The sequence below is a fragment of the Equus asinus genome, chromosome 21, assembly GCF_041296235.1.
Source record: "Equus asinus isolate D_3611 breed Donkey chromosome 21, EquAss-T2T_v2, whole genome shotgun sequence".
Lineage (NCBI taxonomy): Eukaryota > Metazoa > Chordata > Mammalia > Perissodactyla > Equidae > Equus > Equus asinus.
Window position 1 is genome coordinate 52,456,451 of NC_091810.1, and position 23,249 is coordinate 52,479,699.

The 23,249-nt window shown below is 43.7% G+C and overlaps 1 protein-coding gene across 2 annotated transcripts in view; it reads left to right on the forward strand.

Moving 5' to 3' along the window:
* The first annotated feature begins 233 nt into the window (after window positions 1–233).
* Window positions 234–23,249, forward strand: part of LZTFL1 (leucine zipper transcription factor like 1) — a 67,034-nt gene continuing 44,018 nt past the window's right edge. Inside the window, exon 1 of one of the 2 annotated variants that reach the window (XM_070492440.1) lies at window positions 234–547. The gene's annotated coding sequence lies outside the window, so the exon portion shown is untranslated. The remainder of the gene's footprint in view (window positions 548–23,249) is intronic. The other variant, XR_011496288.1, reaches the window with a different exon arrangement.

Sequence of the window (23,249 nt, forward strand, 5' to 3'; positions counted from 1 at the left end):
TTTCTTCTTTTTAGTGTATTGATTGTCCTGTGGACTCAGCGTGGCTCTCCCGCAGAGCGGCCCTCCCCATCAAACAGAACAAAGTGATACCTAAGATGCAGTTGGATTTATTTTCTAAATAGGACAGGCCAATGAATGGCCCCTAAGAAAGGCACAGACTGTGGGCAGTAAGAATGAAAGTGAGGGTTGATTCAGCAGCCTTGAGAGAGCTGTGAATTCCCTTACCTTGTCCCACATTCGCTGAGCATTGTGTCTAAAATGGTACATAACTGAGAATCAGCCAAATGCTCTGGCCTTTCACTTCTCCCTCTAAGTTAGCAATTATTGACAGAACAGGAAGCGGCAATGGAGGGAAAAAAATGCTCCGTTAACTGATTTCTGGCTGTCTTTGGCCAGGGAAAGCCGTGAATTTTCTCCTTCTTTGTATTTGATTGGGACCTGGGAAAGTTTTCAGGAGGCTGGGACACACACGATAGTTGCAAGAGGCCTGGGCAAGGAAGATGCTGTACTTTCTACCTTCTCTTGGCTTAAGCTGTGTCATCACCAGGTAAGGGCATTCCGAGTAGATACTGCTTGTCCATCAAATGGTTGGGTGAGGTGGGTGGGAGGAAGGGAAGCAGGGGAGGAGGTCAGGGAAGAAGGGAAGGAGTAAATGCGCCGTTGTGGGAAGACCCTCTCCGCCATGTGGTCCCCCGTGGTCCAGATGGGGATGCTTAGGCAGCATCAAGTTCTGGAAGAGCTGCTTTAGAACTCCCAAGTCCCCTCCCCTGGGATGCAGAGAGGCAGCACGAGGCTGGGGAGGCAGGAAGATATGACGAAACAGTAGAGAGAACTTCTGATTTCTCAAAGAAGCCTAGGATAAATGTAATCCTTTTTGCTGTCATCCAGTAGAAATTCATTCCTTGGAGGGAACTCCCATTCTTTGTTTTCTGTGCTGTGTTTCTTTGCAGGTAGAATTCAGATCAGGGTGATTGTAAGAGGTTGCAGGTTCCCTTTTATAATGGGTATTTCCCTCTGCATTCTCACCCTACCAAAGGTGAGTTCCAGAGGGCAGGGTAGTGTGTGTGTCCCCTCTGGGTCCCAGGACCAGGTGCTGTGCTTGGAGTTGAGGGGCGTTAGGGAATAATTGTGGAATGAAGCTGCAGTCCACAAGCTCTGACATGCACAACAGAGGAAAAGACCCCAGATTTGTCGGAGGGGCCAATGGGAAGTACCGTGTCTGAATTCCCTCTTGCTCGTTCCCACGTTCCAAGTGTCTGACATAGTCTCTGGCAGAGAATAAGAGTTTTGCTTCTATCTGCTTCTTTTCAGATTCTCCATGTTTAAGACTAGATTTGTAATCTTGTTCTCCTCCTTCCTGAGCCTTTTGTACACATTGGGAAAGTCATATTCCAAAAACATGTTGGCATCTTGGAAGAGGACGATGCTAGATTTCTACTCTTCATTGAGTGATGCCTTATCTTCACTTGGGAACTCCAGCATGTCTTGAAGGAGTTCAGGGTAGCTTGGTGGGAGGGTCTGATAGAGTCAGGTACAAGGAGTCCCAGGGTCAAACTTCCAAGGAGTAAAATCCATAAGGACTCTTCTTTGCCCACTAACTCCATGAGGACAGGGGTCATGGGGACTTGGCCATGGTTGCAGCCCAGCAGAATGTTCTGAGAGTTTATTAATAATCTTTTGACTAAATTAATGGAAAAAAACAAACCTCCCTTAAGTCCTGGGAATCTAGAGTAGTGCTATTCACTAGAACTTTCTACAATGGTGGAAATGTTCCACGTCTGCACTGTTCGATGCACAGCCACCAGCCACAGGTAGCTAATGAACACCTAGACTGTGGTTAGTGTGACTGAGAAACTGATTTTCAAGAAATTTTATTTAATTGCAATTGGTTTACATTTAAATATAAATAGCTACATATGGCTAATGGCCACCATAGTGGACAGTACAGATCTAGACTGATCCATTTTGAGCAGCTAATATTTCTACCTTAGCAAGAGTAGCTAGGATGGCTCAGTCTATGACACGAACCAAGGGCAGCTGGCCCATAGCAGAAACACTCTCCTCTCCTCCAGGGCAGAGGGGCTTGAATGGGGAGCTCCTCCCTCCCCAGGAGGCTTAAAGCCAGCACAGGATTTCACTCCACTGGTTTTCTAGGACACCTCTAGATTCTTTAAATTTCTCGTGTTTTGTGGTTAGCAGTAAAAATGATTAAAGGTCAAGAATGAACAGAAAGGAGTCATTTTTGCTAAATTCATTTACAATGAATAGCCATCGAAGGTTGGGAGGCCAGTTAGGAGGCAATTGTCAAGAGAGGGAGAAGGGGAGAGCATGAGTGTTCACCCCCTGCAGCAGCAGCAGGAATGGAAGGCGGAGGGAGAGCGTGGCCACGCGACCTGTGAGAGCTGGCAAATGAGGTGCTGCAGGAGCGGGAGAGCAAGGCCATTTGGAGGCTCCAGGAAGACTTGGGCACTTTACTAGAGAGGGGAGGTGAGAGGAAATGTTGATTTTGGCAGAGAGTGATGCATTGAGCATTGGTTGTGATGTGCTTGAGGTGCTGAAGTGAAGGTATCTGAAGCTCAGAGGGGAGGTCAAGAGTTCACCGTGCAGCCACCAAGCTCTTGCAGACATGAGCTATTTATAAGGGAAACAAGTGTCCTCCACACCTCCTGAGGTTTTGTGCTCGCAGCATGTGAATCGTTAGGCTCGTTGCGGGATTTGTAATTTTATTTGCCTCCCCTATTAATGATAGAAATCTTCCTTCTGCCCTGACACACTTTATCTCACTGGAAGATCTTATTTGAGTTCTTCATTCAACATGTAGCTGTCAAGTTTCTACTATGTGCCAGCCCCGATCTAAGAGATAGGGATGTGGCAGGAGACAAGACAGGTGGTATGAAATTAAATGACAGAGAATTAAAGCAGAGAGAGATGAAGGAGTGACTGAGGGGCCTCCTTCGCACTGGCTGGTTAGGGGAGGGCTCACTAAAGAGGTCACATTTAGGACCTGAATTACAAGAAATTCCCATAAAGGTGACGGTTGGAGGGCCGGCTCCGTGGCAGAGTGGTCGAGTTCGCGCGCTCCACTGCGGCGGCCCAGGGTTTGGATTCTGGGCGCGGACATGGCACCACTCATCAGGCCACGTTGAGGCGGTGTCCCGCATCCCACAGCTAGAAGGACCTGCAACTAAGATATACAACTGTGTACAGAGGGGGTTTGGGGACATAAAGCAGGAAAAAAAAAAAAAAAAAGGACTGGCAACAGTTGTTAGCCCAGGTGCCAATCTTTAAAAAAAAAAGGCGACGGTGGGGATCACCATTCCCAGCAGAGGGAACAGGCGGCAGAAAGAGCTTGACGTGTCCAAGGATGAGAAGACCAACATGCTGGGGGACAGAGAGGTGTGAGGAGTCACCAGAGAAATGGGAGGGGCTGGAGGCCGGGGTCCGTAGCTTTGATCTGATGCCAGGTGCGATGGAAAGCCACTGAGGGATTTATGTAGACAAGGACATGATCCAGTTTCCATTTCTAATAGATCCTGGGCTGCCGTGTGGGGAAACTTCAGGGAAAACAGCCAACCCTCGTGGTTTCTCTGCAGTGGGGGCTCCCACTGGCCGGGACCAGCTGACTGAATAAGAACTTCCCCTTGCCTGGGCCACCGCGGGAGCCAGAACCCTCAGCCCTGCCTGCCACTGTCCCTTCTCCCACTTCCACCTCTAGGGAGGCATCAGGGTGGGTTCAGAGCGCTCGGATCCCTCCCTCCTGCCACCCTACATGGAGCAAGAGCACCATGCTAACTGCCTGGAAACTTTTAGTGATGATGACAGCTAGACAGCAAGAGGTGCTGACAGGCTTTTTTTTCCTTTCTTATAAATAGACTTCATTTTTTAGAACAGTTTTAGGTTCACAGCAAAATTGAGTAGAAGCTACAGAGAGTTCCCACATAACCCGTGTTGCCTCATACATGCCACCCCCTCCACTATCAAGATCCCGCACCAGAGTGGTACTTTTGTTACAATCAGTACACCTAAATAGACACGTCGTTATCACCCAGAGTGCATAGGTTACTTTAGGGTTCTCTTTTGGTGGTGTACATTCTATGATTTTTGACAAATGTGTAAGGCCATATACGCACATTATAGCATCATACAGAGTAGTTTCACTGCCCTAAAAGTCCTCTGTGCTCTGCCCATTCATCCCTCCCTCCCTCCCCGCTAACCCCTGACAACCACTGATCCATAGTTTTGCCTTTTCCAGAATGTCATATAGTTGGAATGATACAATATGTAGCCTTCTCAGATTGGCTTCCTTCATTTAGTAATATGCATTTAAGGTTCCTCTATGTCTTTTCATGGCTTGATAGCTCCTTTCTTTTTCAGTGCTGAATAATATTCCATTGTCTGGATGTACCACAGTTTATTGATCCGTTCACCTCCTGAAGGACAACTCATTTGCTTCCAAGTTTTGGCAATTATGAATAAAGCTGCTATAAACATTTTTTTTAAAAGATTGCACCTGAGCTACCAACTGTTGCCTGTCTTCCTTTTTTTCTTCTTCTTCTCCCCAAAGCGCCCCCCTGTACATAGTCGTATATTGTAGTTGTGAGTGCCTCTGGTTGTGCTATGCGGGACACTGCCTCAACATGGCCTGAAGAGCGGTGCCATGTCCGCACCCAGGATCTGAACTGGTGAAACCCTGGGCTGCCAAAATGGAGTGGGAGAACTTAACCACTTGGCCATGGGCCGGCCCCTGCTATAAAAATTTATGTGCCAATTTTTTTGTGAACATAAGTTTTGAACTCCTTTGGGCAAATACCAAGGACCGTGAATGTTGGATCACATGATAAGACTATGATTAGTTTTGTAAGAAAGCACCAAACTGTCTTCCAAAGTGGCTGCACCATGTTGCATTCCCACCAGCAATGAATGAGAGTTCCTGTGGCTCCACGTCCTCACCAGCATTTGGTGTTGTCAGTGTTCCAGATTTGGGCCATTCTAACAGATGCGTGGTAGTATCTCACTGTTTTTTTAATTTGCATTTCCCTGATGACATAAGATATGGCGCATCTTTTCATATGATTATTTGTCATCTGGATATCTTCTTTAGTGAGGTGTTTATTAGGACATTTGACCCATTTTTTTCATCAGGTTGTTTGTTTTCTTATTGGTGAGTTTTAAGAGTTCTTTGCATATTTCAGATAACAGTCACTTAGCTGATGTGTCTTTTGCAAATATTTTCTCCCAGTCTGTGGCTTATCTTCTCATTCTCTTGACATTGTCTTTTGCAGAGCAGTTTTTAATTTTAATGATGTCCAGCTTACCACTTATTTATTTCATGGATTGTGCCCTTGACGTTGTGTCTAAAAAATCATCACCATTCCCCAGGTCATAGTTTTTCTCCTGTGTTATCTTCTAGGAGTTTTATAGTTTTGTGTTTTACATTTAGTCTATGATCCATTTTGAGTTAGTTTTTGTAAAAGGTGTGAGGTCTGTGTCTTGATTCATTCTTTTGCATGTGGATTTCCAGTTGTTCCAGCATCATGTGTTGTAAAGACTATCCTTGCTCCACTGTATTGCCTTTGCCCCTTTGTCAAAGATCAGTTGACTATATTTATGCGGGTCTATTTCTGGGCTCTATTCTGTTCCATTGATCTCTTTGTCTATTCTTTCACCAATACCACACTGTCTTGATTACAGACAGGTTTTTAACTTGAGGACTTTGAATGACCCTAAAAATGAGACCATTAAACTTTTAACTCTTCTCTTCTTTTCCTATACAAAATGTAAATAAAAAATGGACCCCCATCCATAGCCTCACTCTGCCCCCAGTTTTCTCCATCATGTTGACCATTTTACCCTGCCCCTGGTCCCATACTTGATAATTTTTTCAAAACATGGAAGTTCAATGACTGGTGTTTTCAAAAAGTCAGAAAATTTCCACAGCATTAAAATAGCTGTATCAAAATGTCCTCAGTTTCAAAATGGCCACATCAAAACAACCACAACAAAAGGTCAGGTGCCTACAGTGGAGGCCCAGAGAAAGGCTTCTTGCAGCGGGGCAGTTGACCTGAGACCTCTGGGCTGGTGTCTCCTCTTTGTAGTCACACACCCGCTGAGCACACAGACCCTTATAGAGTTCCTGCCTGCTGGGTGCAGGGAAACACGATTTAAGACCCCAGCACAGCTTTCAGATTGTCACAGGGTTCTACCTTAGAAATAACAATGCAGTTTCCAATATTAACCACATTTGGAAAAAATATGCCCACAAAAACAACATATAACAGCCTTCCCAAGCTGAGTGCTGCGGCCCAGCAATGTGGGTAGGTCTTAGCAAAGGGCGAAATTCTTTGAAAACAGTCAAAGCAGCATATCGAAGGTTCTGAGAAGTCCTGCAGCAAAGATGTCTACTTCCTATTTTTTAAACTGGGAATTCATTTTTCAGTAGCGTCAAGCATTTTATTCGGTATATCTCAGGCTGTCGGAGTTAGGACCCCCCATTCTTTTCCCTTTCTCTGCCATGTCTTGCTGAACCTTTGCCCCTTGTGTTTGTGATGACAGAGAGGGAGGCAACTGCTGTCTTGGCTTCTACCTCTGCTGCGTGGATCCAGGGGGCTCTGAGGAGAGGCCGGGGCACAGTCCCCCTTCCACTGCTCAGTCTTGCCTCTACCTCTGAGACGGCCCGTCCTTCCTTTCTGTTGGCCTCCAACATTGATCTCATTTCTCTGTCTGGTTTAAGCCTCCTACTATCTACCCAGTTTCTCAAACTTTCCCCCCCACCCCGGGAATGGCCAAGGAAGAGAGTGAAAGGTCCAGTTGGGCAGAACGTGCTGGATGACTGCCACTTCCTGTGTGACCCTGGGCAAGGCACTTTCCCTACCTGTAAGATGTAGGGATGGCACCCCCTCAAAGGGTTGCTGTGAGGGCACAAAGGGGTAACATGGGGAAGAGCCATGCCGGGGCCTGGCGCTCAGCACGTGCTCCTGAGCGGTACTTTCTATTGAAGGGTGTCGTCATGATGTCATGGTGATATCTGGGGTCTGTCCAATTCTGCACTTACCTACACGGTGGCCTCTGTTGCAGAGCCTCAGTTTCCTCTTTTGTAAAACAGGACATTAACAGCTATTCCCCAGGGTTGCTGTCAGAGTTGCTATCTGAGAGTTCAGCACTCAGGAGGTGCCAAAGCAACAACGCTGTCCTTGTTTTGTTAAAAAATTTCATTTCTAAACACAGAGAACTTCAGTAAATGACAATGCGGGAACATGATTCAAATCCAGCACATTTACAGGCTTGCGCCCTGGGGCCTCCTTTCTGACAATCTTTATACCTCATGCTTCCAAAGCCCCTTGCTTACGGCTTTCTCTCCTGTTCCTGAGGGTCAGCAGCTGAGACTTCCTCTTGACTGTGATCCCCACTCTTCTCCAGGGATAGAGAGGATAAATAAATGTCCTGAGCACCCATTTTGTGCCAGGAGCTTTACAAACATCATCTCATTTAAACCCCATAATAACTATAAGATAGAGAGTGTGTCCTTTTTGAAGATGAGGAAACCGTCTTTGAGCAGCAGCTAACTGAACTGCCTAAGATCACAGAGTGAGTGGTAGCCGGGATTCAAATCCAAGTGTGGCTGATTGCAAAGGCCATTCTCTTTTCTCTTCCCCTTCCTGCCTACGATACGCATCCTCCAAGGAGACATTTTGTTCCACAAATTTAAATTTTTACACTAAAGCTTTTCTTCACCCAGAGAATCAAAAAGTAGAAGAATACAAAGCCTTCTTCTCTGAGTCACACTAAAAACAACAAAATATCATCAGTACGATATTTTACAATTTGCAAAATAATTTTTACACATTTAATCCTTACCACCACCATGGGAGATAGATATTATTTTCATATTTATATTGTACAGATAATAAAATTGAAACTCATAGAAGTCAAGGGATTTGCCCAAGGTCACACAGCTGATAAGTGGTGGATCAAGATTTGCATCCAGGCCTAATTCAAAATTCTGCTCCTCTCCCTTTGCCTCAGTTGCTGGGTTTCCCCCAGATACACAGCAACACAGTCAGCATTTGCAAATAGCGTGTTTGTTCGTTCATTCATTTACCCAAAACTGATTTAGTACCTACTATAGCCAGACGGTATTCTAGGTACAGGGAATCCAGTAGGAGACAAAACAGGCAAGGGGCAACTCCCACAGAGCTCACATTCAAGTGCAGAGAGACAGGAAACAAACAACATAAAGTGAGATAAGTGATGCGTGCTCTAAAGGAGACAAGCAGGCTGCACCCCTTGCCTGTTGCTGCATAACAACCCACTCCACAATGTAGTGACTTCAAACAATGATTATTATTTAGCTCATGATTCTGTAAGTTGCCATTTAAGCTGGTTTCAGCTGGGAAGTTCTTCTGGTCTCAACCAGCCTCAGCTGACCGCAGCTGGGTCTGCTCAGGTGTCTGTGGTCACCTAACAAGTTGGCGAGGGGCTGGCTTTCTCACATGGCCTTTGCTCTGGTCCACATGGTCTCCCATTCTCCAGTTGGCTGGCCGAGGTTTGTACACATGGTGATGGTAAGGTTCCAAGAGAGAGCAGAAGTACACAAGGCCTCTCAAGGCTCTGGGCTCAGAACTGGCACACTGTCACTTCTGTCACATTCTTTTGGTCAAAGCAAGGCACGGGTCAGCCCGGATTCAAGGGGTGGGGAAACAGACTCCACCTCTTGATGGGAAGAGCTGCCATGTCCATTTCAAAAGGAGTGGATAGAGGGGGACTGTTAATTGGGGACATCAGTGAAATTAACCTACCACGCAGGGTGATGTGATAGAGAGTTAAGGGAAGGGAGAGGATGGAGCTGCTTCAGAGGAGGGGAGAGGGAAGGCCTCTCTGAGGAGGTGACATTTATGCTGAAGTATGAAAAGGAAGAGCCATTCCAAGAGACAGGAAAGAGCCTCCCCTAAGAAGAAGTTGTATACAAGACACAATCCCCATAGCAAAAGGTCCACACCCTGCGCACAGACCTACTAGACAGACATATATTAAATAGAAGACAGCAGGTGCACAGGAGAGCAATGCAACACAAGCATAGCATCAAAATGCTCATCCCTTTGCCTCCCTCCACCCCAGTGGCCCCAAATGGCTGCCAAAAGCCTTTTTTCAGTGGCCATTTTCATGAAATAGTTTTGGTTCCTTAGAGAAAGATGCCTCCTAAAGTAGGGATGTGGGAGAGAGGAGGAAGAAAAAGGATTACAATGAAGAATGAAGACAGAGGAGAATGCTAATAAGAAAGGGGGAGGAGCTGGAGAGAGAAGGGTAGAAACATGTCCAGCATGTGGTGAGCCCTTGATAAACACTTGTAGAATCCATGAACGGACAAGGTTACCATCCACTGCGTAAGATAAAGCAAATACCAAACAATTAATATAAGACAGAATAAGAAACTTCATGAGGTAAATATATAGATACATTCATACGTTTATGTACATACACATAGGGGGGGTGTGTGTGTGTGCACATGCGTGCACAATGAAGGAAAAAGGGAGATAAAAGGAAGCAGAAGGAGACATCTCTACTGAGGGGAGCAGAGAAGCTAAATGGCTTCAGAAGCTTGTGTTACGATTTGAGCAATGAGTAATACTTCAACAGGTTGCATGTCAACCTATGGTGAGAAGATTGTAGGACAGAGGCAATGGTATTCTAGGAGGAGTAAATGGCTTGGGGAATGCTCATAGGCAGGAATGGTTTGTTTTTGTTTGAATTTGGGGAAGGATTAAGTGAGTGGGTGTAGGGACGTCTTCCAGAGAAAAGAGTATTTCATAGAATAGCTGTTATGGTGAACTTCTGGAGGAGAAACAGAGGATTATTTTGAGCAAGACATTGTGGGAAGAAAAGAAAGATAATTCAAAACTCCAGGAAAAACAAAAGGCTGTGTAAGAAGTGAAATATAATAACAGTTCACTACTTGGTCTTGATAAAAATTCTAAATAAAATGATATTGTAAAGATGGGAAAGTAAGTGAGGCTGATGTGGGAACGAAATCTTCATCTATTATAACAAGAAGTAGGTGAATAATGTCTAAGATGGATTACCAAAACATACAGCTCAAAGAATGATTTAAAAACTTCCAATACAAAGTGTGGTCTGCAGACCAACAGCAGTATCACCGGGAGTTTGTCAGAAATGCAGAATCTCAGGCCAGCCCCAGACCCAGTGAGTCAAATCTGCATGTCACAAGACCCCCAAGGGATGGGTGTACTCAGTAAAGTTTGAGAAGCACTGAAAAGTTGGTTTGGGGGATGGAACTGAGAGTGGGGAAAAAAAGAGCTAGGAATTTCTTGTCTTAAGCCTTCAAAGTATTATTCCTTTACTTAGCCATGTGCATGTTATTTATTACTTTAATTTTACAAGTTTTTAATGGTTAAAAGAATAAATACCTGGGTAGAATGCGGTCCCTTTCTCACTAATATTTATTCTCCCTCACAACTTAATCTAATCCTGGCTCTGGCCCTCAGCTTTGACTAGGGTGACCTTTCTAAGACATCACAGCTAGTACCACCCAGGACTTCAGTCTCACTTGCCTCTAGAAGCTCCCTGGACAGAGGTGGTCCCTCATCTGCCATCTGCAGACTTTGCCATTAGAGCACTTCTCAGAGTTTTCTCTGACTCTCTGCACTCCCCTCCCCCAGCAACCTGAGAAGAGACCACAGCCACAAACCGTCTTCAACACCTCCCAGCATCTGTTTTTTCTCCAATTAAAGGTTTCTCTGGCAACTTATCTCTAGTCCAGTGGTTCTCAAAGTCTGTTCCCCAGACCAGCAGTGGCCGCAGCAGCATCACCTGCACCTTTGTGAGAGCCGTGGGGTGCCTCAGACCCATGGAATCAGAAACTCTGGGCACAGGCCCAGCAATGTGTGCTTTAACAAGCCCTCCAGGGGGCCTGCTGCTCACCAAACCATCCCCTGTTCTACTGCTGGGTTGGTTGGTTACAAATCTCGCCTGGGCTCCCCAGGAGCATCTCAGTGATAGCTTCGGCTTCCCAGCCACTTTCACAAAGGATGGAAACACAACCTACTCCAAGCCTGTTTTCTAAAAATGGCTGGAGCCCCTCCCTGTCAAATCTTTTTAGACAGTATTTTAAAACAGAGGGTTAAAGGGATTATATCACACATATCCCGCTCTTTGCTCCATACCACACCCCATCTTTGAGGTTTATCCTTGTGTTTGCTCCATGGCCTCATCCGCATACACGTCAGAATCAATTACAAAGTTGACGGCTCTCCGCCAACTACAGACGGACGGTTCTCCTGCCCCCTTCCTTCTCGGCTCCTCTGCAGCCCATACGTGCCCATGCTCTCAAGCCCCCAGACTTCAGCTGTCACCCAGGAAGATGCCCTGTGGAGATAAGTTCCCTTGTGGTTGAAGATGAGTCAGTGAGCCTGGGCCTGCCACTCCGTGCCACCACCTGGCTGCTCCCCTGTCTCTGTCACTACCATGAGCGATGAGCCCTTCAGATAACCCCAGACGAGGGCTACAGACTTACATCACTTCTTGATGAGCAACCAATGAGAGCGAGCTCAGATCCTAAGCTCCCACTGTAGGAAAGATTTCTACAGGAATGAGTTGACCTGGGATTGCAAACCAAGCCTTCTGCAGAATAGGAAAGCCAGATTTCAGCTGTTGGCTGGAGATGGCCCTTCTTGTTACTAAGCATCTGGTGGAACTACTTTTCCTTTCTTTGTCTTTCATCTTTGCTGCTGCAATTTTCGGGGGCTTCACTCCATTTACTAAAGGTGTGTGGGCGTTAAAGTCACGCTATGGAAAAAACATCACATACACACACCACAGGCTTTTTTTCTCCATTTCTCTGCAAGCAGATGCTTTTATGACTTTCTGAAATAAAGAAAACTGGCTGTTACTACTTGCTTTTTGCAGTTTCTCTTAGAAGTTCTGCTCCTACAAACTCAAAAGAAAAAGACGAGTAACTCCAATTTTTAAATCTGCAGAAGTATGAAGAGGCGGTACCCAGGTGGGGGAAGAAAAACATCTGAAAAGATGCTCTATCTAACTAGTCATCAGTGAAACGCACGTTAAACAAGATTTTCACCCTTCAAAAGACAAATCTTTACGGGTTTGAAATTGGACATTGGGGTGAGGAACCAGGAACTCTCACACTCCTGAGAGTGTGTGAACTGGTTCAGCCACTTTGGGAGGGGATGATGGCAGGATCGGTTAACATATAAGGCTTGCATCCCTATGTCGCAAACATTTTCCAATAGTATTCCCTTTAGAGAATATTCATGTATGCCCTCAAGGAGGTATGGCAACAATGGTGCTTGTGTCGGTGAAAAAGGAAAAGAACTTACATGTCCATTAATAAGACGATGATTTCTTAAAGGATGGTATATCCAATCTATGAAATACTATGCAGCAGTGAAAAAGAATGAGGTGGATCTATGTGAACTAACAGGAAAAGATTTCCGGGGTATTTCCCTAAATGAGCAAAGCAAATTGTAGATGATATATTCAACATAATGGTATTTCTGATGGAAACAACCAAATGACATTATCTGTCTAGCCACAAATGCACATTTATAATAGCAGAGAAAAGACTTTAGAGAGATTTATACCCAAATGGCCACACTGCTTATCTCCAGGAAGAAGTCAGGGGTTGGTGGTAATCATTGAATATTCTACTATGAGAGTATATTCAGGAATAAATTGCATAATTGTGTAATTAACGTTAAACATTTTAGGATTCTAATAAAAGTGTTTCTATCTGTTAAATACATAAAAAATGTGTAACTTCTCTTGAATGTTAAGTAGACTTGTATTTGTGCAAGTATATGACTACTTCTTTTTAGAAAGTTACTATAAAACCATCCCATTTGTCCAGATCTCTCATTGTTCGTCTGATAGTTAAGAGCAAAGATAGATCCTCTGTAGGTTCAACCACAAACACACATATACACACACACACACATAACACACACACACACATACCATCACTCATCCTGGGCATAGCAATTTCCACCCCATGCCACATTGTGCTAACTTTCAGGATGTCTAAACCACATCCAAGCAGGCCTTTCTGATTAGCTGATAGCTTTGTTTCCAGGCTTCCGTGCCATCTGATTGTCAACTCATAATTTCAGAGCTGCCAAAACCAAGAGACACCTGACGTGGTGGTGGTGCCTGGGTCTGTGGGTGTAGCCTGACAGCCAGGCACCTGGTTTCCTGACCCCAAACCACACAGCTCCCCATGTGGCCTCACAGGCACCTTTGTATCATGCTGCCCTGTCCCTCCCACCAACCTGAGCTTCAGAGCAGGCACCGGGGAGATGGGGAGAGGCCTAGAAGGCTGCTGATCTGACAGAAGTTACCTCAGGAACGTCTTCCTTACGACCTTCTGATCTATACTCCATTTAATGAGACAACGTTATATGATGGGGAGACATGGAGATTTGGAGGAAAATGTAAAACCAGATGTCACAGGGACTCAAATACTTTTCTTGGCATAACCACTCTCCCTCTCTCTCCACGGGCAGACCCACTGAAGAAGCCAAATGACAAGGCTAGAGGAAATGGCTTTAGACGAGAGGTTAGAAGATGATGTAAATGTCATCTTAGGTTCTCCCAGACTTTGGGGTGAACTTTCCTCTCTGGATCAGACATAGCTGAATTCCTTTTTATTTCAATGAGATGAAGATTTTAGGGCACCAAAATCAAAGCTTTCCTGGGGTCTTCATTCCCTGCCAAAGCCGTGCCAAGCCCCCTCCAGACACTACCCACGCTGCTTCCAGCCACTTTCCACAAAGGAGGAGCTCCTCGATGAGGCAAGCAATTGTAGGCTCAGAGTTGGCCACATTTCTTAAAAATTCGAGGTGGCCCAGAGGAGATATGCTTCTTTTTATGGCTCTGTTCCCTCCCAGAGGAGGACAGAACTTGTCAGCACAGGGTAACATCCAGCCACTTACTTGATCTGGTACAGTGACCACATTCTCCAAGAGAAACATAAAGAAGTAAAAAAAACATGATGTGTAAATGAAGAGGAACTTTAAACTGATACCACAGACATGGCCTCTTCTTTGCCCTGTCTTCCAGGAAGGTCCTCATGAAGCTTGGACAATAAAAATGGATTGCAGTCTGCCCATCCTATGATCTTGAGGGTCTCCCATGACAAACATACCATGTCAGCGGGCGTGGCTGCCTAATGCATCCCTCACACAGCAGGGCTGACCTTGCCACTGGCCTTTAGCCAAACCCCTCGATCCGCGAGCAATGCTGGGATTGCCTGTCACGGTCACCTGTGTAACACTCCCTTCTCCATGCCTCCCTGCCTGACCAGCCCGTTTCAATGCACACGTGCTTTCTTTAGCTCTTCAGTCAGTGTCACACAAGACCTGCTGGCCAGGGGCCCACTCTGTGTCTTCTCAGTGACTCTGTGTAGCTCCGCTCTGGCCATGATGTGTACATTTGATGGCTGACTTGATGGCAGTGCTTTTCAAACTTTGATGGGCCTACAAGTCACCTGGTGATCTTGCTAAAATACGGATTCTGAGTCAGCGGGTCTGCATGGAGCCTGAGAGTCTGCATCTCTAACAGGCTTCCAGGCGATGCCCGTGCTGCTGAACCAGTACCGCACACTGAGTAGCACGATGTCAAGTTTGGGAGATGCGGGGAGAAGCCTTGCGTCATCAGAGCCTCTCGAACAGAGAAGGGTTGTCAGGGCCCGAAGAGAGAGTGCACCTGACAGGCCTTGTACGCTGTGGTGTGCGGGGAAAATGGTGGCTGTAATTATTACTTTAGATTATATAAATTCTATGCTTACTTTGGATTCAGCGAGAGCTGGATTTATCCCTCTCACCACTTATTAAGCAGGGGTTGAGCACGTCACTCAGTCTCAGTTTCCTTACCTATAAAATGGGAGGTTAGCATTTAAATAAAGGTATTCTTGCAGAAATTCTGAGTCAATGTATAGTTACATATTCGCCTTCTCTTTGTTAATCTAAATGAACAAAAGCTGTGTGTGTGTATGTGTGTGTGTGTGTGTTTAACTCACTAAACATTTCTGCTAGATGCTGAGAATCTGGAACCAGAACTTGGCTGAAAATCCACTCCAAAACTATTAAATCAAACAGCTCTGTTAAAAGTCATCTTGATTTTCTAAGGTTTACAGAGCTTCTTAAGAAACCCAGAATGATTTATGGTTTGCTACCACAACTATATGAAGCTCGTGGTTTCAACCAAGTTTCACTCACTCAACCCTGAAATTCAGCAGAAAGCTGGGGAAAATCCACTGGAGAGAAAATTGCTCCTCTGAATCCTTCTGATCACCAGAGCTATCCATGGCCAGAACTTGGAATCCACTCCATTGGGCCAACATTTATCTTTGGCTCTGATGAGTATTCTAAGGAGGTTTAACCAGGAACAATGTAAACCCCAGTGCTTAGTATTTAATTCCAACCCACTCAAAAGATTCTTCAAGCCAGGCCAACGCATAGATTCAAACTGGCAGATCCCAAGAAAAGGTTTTTGAATTGAGGGAATTTAGAGGGAGCCATGGGCAATTCTGGCACAAGAATGGCCCATAAGTACCCGTCATTACAATTTGCTCCCTGCCCAGGATGTCGCAAGTTCTGCTTTGGCATTGTCTCCATTAATCCTCACCACCACCTTGAGATGTGGAGACTACTATTACTCCCATTTTACAAAAGAGGAAACTGAGGGAAAGAGAAGTTAATTAACAAACGGATTTAAATGATGGAAAATTTAACTATCTTATTTTTATCTGCACAATGTAAAATTAAGTTGTTAACCTGCTTAACTGGATCCATTCATTGTTTTGGAATTGCCCGGTCATAGCCACAAGTCTTCCATGATATACCCAAGGGTTTATACACAAAGCTGAATATCACGGTGCTATTGATTATATTAAACAATTGTAAACAACCAAGTCTAAAATCAATTACTGTAGATCCAGACAGTGGAAGGGTGTGCAGCCACAAATATATTTTCAAAGAATTTTTAGTGACGTGAAAAATTTCTAATGACATAATATGCAATAAAGAGGGTATGGTATTTACACATTCATTTATTGATTCAAAATAGTTACGGAGCACTTGCTTTTCTGGCAGAGGGCTGGGAATACAGCCGGCACATCGGACAGACTTGTCCTTGTAGAACATACAGGCTGGTGGGTATGAAAACTTCTTGGAAGAAAAAGACCCCAAAATGTTAGCAGTGGTCTCTCAAGGGAGTAAAGGTGCTATTTATTTTTCTTCTTCATTCGTATGGAATTTCCAAATTTTCTATAATAAACATGTATTACTTTTTTTCCCACAGATTCATTGAGGTATAATTGGTGCACAATGAACCATGCCTATTAAAACATGCAACTGGATAAACTTTGATACAGTACACAGCAGTGAGACATCACAACAGTGACCATAGTGAGCATAGCCATCACCCCCAGAAGCTTCCTGTGCCCCTTTGTAATCCTTTCCTCTCCCCCTACCCCTACTCCCCATTCAACCACCAATCTGCTTTCTGTCCCTGTAGTTTGGTTTGCATTTCTAGAATTTTATATAAATTGAAATATATACCATGTACTCTTTTTTATTTGGCTTCTTTCACTCAGCATCACTATTTTGAGATTCACCCAAGTTGTTGTGTGTATCAATAGTTGTTCCTTATTATTGCTGAGTAATTATCTGGCTGTCCCACAGTCTGTTACCGTTCCGCATCTGGTGAACATTTTGGTTGCTTTCAGCTTTTGGCTATTACAAATAATGCTTCTCCAAACATCCATGCCTTTACACACACATGTATTTCTTTTTCTCTTAGGTAAACACCTTGGAGTGGAATGGCTGGGTCATGTGGTCACTCTAAGTTTAATTTTTAAGGAACTGCCAAACCGTTTTCAAGTAACTACTGTTTTTACATTTCTACCAGGAGTGTGTGAGTTCATATTGCCTTCTTTTTAAAAGTTACATAAAATAAATGAATATTTGCTGCTGTAAAAAGAAAATACAAAAAATTAGGCAATACATAGAGTAAGAAAAGCTAAAGTTTCATTTTCTTCCATTCCTTTCCTAGTTCCTCATACATATTTATTATTAAACGTTTGGTGTGTGTTCATCCAGAGGCTTTCCTTTGCATGTGTGTGCACATGTGTGTGTTTGCATGCACATGCATGTGCGTGTCTGTACGTCGGGTTCTGTGATGCCTCTGGCTCTGGCTTACCCTCTGCACAGTGAGACCTGGAGAGCTTGCCTTTCCTGGAGCTCTACCCCCACCTCCTGAACTGCTGCTGAGTATCCTACTTCAATAATCAGGGGAGAAAGTGATGTTTAACATGGTTAGAATTTTATTTACCCATCCCATGGAGAAGCAGCTTTCTTCAAAATTTTAAATTAACATGACACTTGATGAAGGTCCTTGTTCTCCCCCTCACTGAGGAAATGCTGCCCATGAGAAAGGATCGCATTTCCTTCGGTTGATCCCAGGCTCCTGGTCGCACCACAGGCTTGACCGCCCTTCCAGAGAGGGAGACAATATTCCGTGACAATGTGATGGGCGACCATAAGGTTTACACGGCTCTGCCATCACGTTCCGTGTGTGCCTCTCTCATGTCTCTGGGAGCAGAACTGCCTTTTCCGGTCTACCGTCTGCTCCGGCACTTGGTGAGGAGGCTCATGCAGTTTAGTCATTCTGAAAAGGGCAAAAGGGCTTCAACTCTTCAACTTTCAGTTTTGGAGGGGAATAAAATTAGAGGTTTCTTTTTATCATGTCAGAAAATTTACCACATCTACCCAATATGGAGAGAGAAACTACTCTCTTGTTTAAAACAGACAATGATATAATCCATGCCTGGAGAGCTCTACAATTTTCTGCTGTCTCCTCTACCGTGTTTTTCCTCTTATTTTCTTTTGGCGGTCACAAAGCTACCGGGACTGTGTTAGATGGCACCTCCTTATCCCTCTCTCAGCCATTCTCTGGGGGCTAAATCATTTACACTTACATAAAATTGGGACCATATGTGACACCATTATATATCCTGCACTTAACATTATACCATAAACATGTTTTCATGTTATTAAATATTAATCCAAAAGTTAAATTAAATCCAAATCTCATCTGTTAATGACTTCACAATATTTCAGATATGGACATACCATAATTTATCTAACTATTCCGTTATAGTGGATCAATTTTTACTAGTAGACGAAGATTTTGAGTAGTACTTAGTGAAGAAAAGTTATAAAAATCATAAATTGTGATCAGTGGAAATTAGATTCTGGTGGCAATATTAAAATTAAGTTAGTTATCAGGTCTTGAATTTTTTTTTACTTATTGTCTTATGGTAAAGCCTGCCCCATTATTTTGAACTGTTTTCTGCTACTCTTTTTCACTTTACTCACTTTAAAGACTTTAATCTTTAGAAAATGTACAGAATTTTTACTCATATCTGATAGCACATTACTGATAATTACACATGTATAATCTAATAATTACACTTTACTTCCTAATCTCTGAAAGTGTGGTTGGTTAAAAGTCTAGGTATGTTCAGCCATTCCATAGGGGACATGAATGACACAGTCTATTTCACACAGAACGTCCCACTGTGTGTCATCTGCAAAGAATAAATTGGAGACATCATGACATTATCCTTAAATACCTCAAAATGCATTTCTAAAAAGTAACACTTCCCTATGTGGCGAAAAATAACACTATCATACCTAAAATTAATAATCATTCTTTAACATCATCTAATAGCCAGTATACAGTCAAATTCCCCAAATGTTCCCCAAAATGTCCTTTATAGCCTTTTTGTCCAAACCAGGAACCAGTCCCAGACCACTCCTTGCACCTGGTTGTTACATGCCCTCAGTGTCTTTTATTCTAGCCTCTAGTCTCTTCCTTCATGGAATCTTCTTATTGTAGCCACTAGACGTATAAAACCCCCCTGCCTCGTGGTATCATTTATCTTGTTCCTCTCTCCCATGTATTTTCCAGAAGTTACATCTACAGGTTGATTAGATCCCAGGTAAATATCTTTGGTTAGACTGCATCTCAGGTGATGCTGTGACATCAGAAGGCATGACACCTGAAGACGTGTAATATCTGGTTGTCCCATCATTTCTGAGGCTAAGATCAGCCATTAGGTTAGGGTGATGGCAGTCTGATCCATCTGTTGTACAATTATGTTTTTCTCCTGATGACCAGAACCATATCGTTGTGGTGTTACTTTGGTTCCATATGAATGTCCAGGTCCCATTGACCATTCACCTAATGTCTTTAACACAAGTTGGTAGTCCTTTCTTGGGTCTGCATTCTCATTGGAATTGCAAGATTATGATTTTCTTTTTTGTGTGTAAGGAAGATTGTCCCTGAGCTAACATCTGTGCCAACCTTCCTCTATTTTGTATGTGGGATCCCACCACAGCATGGCTTGATGAGCGGTGTGCAGGTCCACACCCAAGATCCAAACCCACAAACCCTGGGCCACCAAAGTACAGTGTGTGAACTTAACCACTACACCACTGGGTCAGCCCCTAGATTATGATTTTCTATCATCCTTCTACTTCTAGCTGGCATTCTTCTGTTAAATAATTTTATCTCATCAACTGGAGCTATTTGGTTACCCTGAAATAAAGTTCCTACTGGAAAGACAGTAAATGTATTTTCTCTTTAATTACACAATTTCCAAATAAAAAATTGGTACTAGCAGCCTCAAAGGAGTTTCTTCCGACTTTCTCCTTTTTGAATATCATTATAGACTCATAACTTTTCATATATTCAATGGATGTGTTTTTACTGAATTTTTCTTGGCTCCCATGATAATACTGTTTTCATCAGAACCCAACGCAGCCAAAACTGAGTTTAATTTAAAACCAAGTTTCAAAACAAGAGTGGTTCTAAATATAGCCTTCACACATTGGAAAGAGGAAGCACTACTTTCTAAGAGAACAACAGCAAGATAATCTAATACATTATTGTTATCATTCTCATTCTCATTCGTGTTCTCTCCTCATCTTCACCATGTGGGAGAATTCCAAACATGCACCTGAACGAAGGCTGCAAGCTGTGCTGGTTATGCTCACTGACTGCCAGCAATTTAGATGTGTTGCTACTAACGCAGCATGGATGTACCCATATTCAAGGTCAAGAGCTAGTTGATTGACCCATGCTTGAAGATGCTTCCAAGCCACAATAGGCAACTTAAATTTTTTTTCTTAACGTGCAGCAAGAACCCAGTCTAAGCTCTCTTTCTTCCTCACATAACAGATAGTAGAAACAAGAGCATCAGAGCCCAGTCTCAGACGGTCGCCTCAGTCCATCATGGTTTCCCCACCACGGTTTGTGGGAGAAATGATGCGGAGACCAGGCATTGTTGTTGTTGTTGTTGTTGTTGTTGTTAAAATAACTGTTGAGGGGGGCATGTATGCAGAATCCCCTCTCCTCAACACCGTCCATGGTCTGCAGGTCTGCGTTTTGATTGTGCTGTTCTGTGTCACTCCTGGCCCCTTCCCTGGGGAGCAGATCTGTCTGCAGAGAGGCCACCACATCTCTACTCCTCACCCGGTGCATGACGGTGCTTCGTTCTCCTTCAGCAAAGGCTGCAGCGTTCCCCCAGGCTGCTGCACACGTCCCAGCAGTTCCAAATGGAGGATGCACAGGCTGCAAGTCATCTGTAAGTTTCTCCAAAGGAAGAACAGAATTTTAGAACCAATTCACACAGTTGTAAGACTCACTTTACCTCACAAGAGCAGAGACCGTATCTGTTTTCCTCACCAGTGTGACCCCCAGAGCCTAAGACAGTGCCTGACATATATATCTATCGAGTCTCAATATACGTTTGATGAACAAATAAATGAACTTGATTACGAAAAGTCCTTAACTGGGTATAAATAATTTTTATTCTTTCAGGAAAAATGAACTCCATAAAATGATAATGCTGGGGCCTACCCAGTGGTATAGCAGTTAAGTTCACGCACTCCACTTCAGTGGCCTGGGGTTCGCAGGTTCGGATTCTGGGTCTGGACCTATACACCGCTCATCAAGCCATGCTGTGATGGCATCCCACATACAAACTAGAGGAAGATTGGCATGGATGTTAGCTCAGGGACAATCTTCCTCAAGCAAAAAGAGGAAGATTGGCAACAGATGTTAGCTCAGGGACAATCTTCCTCACAAAAAAAAAAAAAAAAGAAAAGAAAGAAAGAAATGAAACTGATAATAACTGCCAGATAGGAAACACAATGCTTTGATGGTGGCTTGGTACCTTAGCAAGCCACATGGCTGTTTTGGATCTCAGTTGCCTCCAAGATGGGTTTCTAATAAATGATATGAATGTCCCTCACAGCTTTTAGCTTCTACAAATAGATTTCCTTTTTAGGTAGAAAGTGAGTAAATTCTTCCACTAAGTTCCACGGAGAGGTGTAGTTGGTGAAGCCTGAGAAAGGGGTAGACTTCAATCAGTCGTATGCTGCAGCTTGTAAGAAAATCCAGTAGCGCTGGGTTACCGACTCACCTAGGGTCTTACTCATCTGCGTGTATCTGCAAATAAGCAGGCTTGACAACACACACACACACCCCTTTGCAAATACAATTCACTCATTGGGAGGGTCAACCTACTCACAGGACTTTTTAAAATAGCCTCTGCCCCCTCCTCTGCACGTGTTGGAGCTGTAGTAAACGGTTTTTATCTGAGACTAGAGCCAGTTGGACAGACCTTTCAGGAATAAGGCAGATGTGTTTGACTGGCTTCTGGCTCAGAAAAAACAAACACTCAGCAAACCAAACAGCACTTCTGGGCTTTCTGAGCTTTTGCATTTTAATCAGTGTTCTTGATTTTGCTCACAAGCCATCTTCCCTTTTAACATTAAAAATAAATCTTCCCTTGAACTTTTGCCCTCTGAAGTTTTGATCTCTGAAGGGTTTTTCCCCCCCCCCCCCTTTTTGCTTCTTTGCATTCTTTCAGAATAACTACAATACCCGCAAGGGGTATCTGTACTGAGATGAAGCGGGTTTGGAATAAATGCTACCCCCAGCCTCTCTCTGGTTTCCCGGAAATGCAGCCGCCTCTCTGCCTGAAGCTCGTTCCTGCCAGGCCAGTACTTGGACCCTGTGCTGAATAGTGGCGCATTTTGTTTCTTATCTTCTCTAAAAAATAACCCCAAATAAAAGACCCAGAAGAAATACGCTCAAATGACAGCCAAGCAGTAAACTTTCGGCAATGAACTGGACCAGAAGTTGGGGGGCAGGGGGTCATTTAAGCTGAAAATCTCCTGGCAGCAGGAAAAAAAGTGGTTTTTAAAATTAAGGTGGGAAAAGATGAAACTGCTTCGCATGTTGTAACTAGCTCAGCTACTCCGTATCTATTACATAAACCCCTCGAGCTGAGTTTCCTTGTTGTGCCAGCCTTTACGAGACCAGAGACCTACGGTCCACAGCCCCCCTAGAGCTTTATCAGGCCTTTGTGATCCATTTTCAACATGACTTGTATGTTCCATGTGCACGGAAAGTCTCATAGTGAACTTTTACTGAAACAGATGAGCCTGGCCTAAGTATTTTGACAAAATCTAAAATAATAAAAGATTAATTTCAGGCAAAGAAGTTCTTTGCCTGCCTAAGAGAATTATTGAAAAGTAGATTATTTGAGTTTGCTGATGCTACTGTTCTCGTCACCTACAAAAAGCATTTATTAAGATAAGCTCGTGATAAATGCCCATCCACCATCTGAATTACCTTAGGATTGCAAAGTCCTTTCCTTTTTCATTTCTGCTCTGCAAACACACACACACACATTCGTGCACATGCAACCATTCACACACGCCCATACACTTGTACACACAGAGACATGCCCATGCACACAGCCACATGCATACGCACACACAGACATGCGCACACATACACTCATGGACACACACTCTTCTTTCATTCTCTTGGCACAGTTTCTTGAATAAATTATTACTTGTAGGTGAAAAATTTAAAATCTACATTAGATCTTTATTTTTTGCCTCTAAAATAACAGTGGCTATTCATCATGCTGTAATCATTAGAGACTATTAGAGCCATTTTCTGTGACTAGTATATAATTAATATATCATTCTATTTCAAGTTTCCAAAATTCTTATTTTTCGCAAAGGAAGTGAATTTTATTTCAATTCTTTATGTTATTTAATAGGTACCGCATGTACTGTTCTTTGTGAAAGATCCACATTCATTCATTTATTACTTTTTGCCCTCTGAAAATGAGA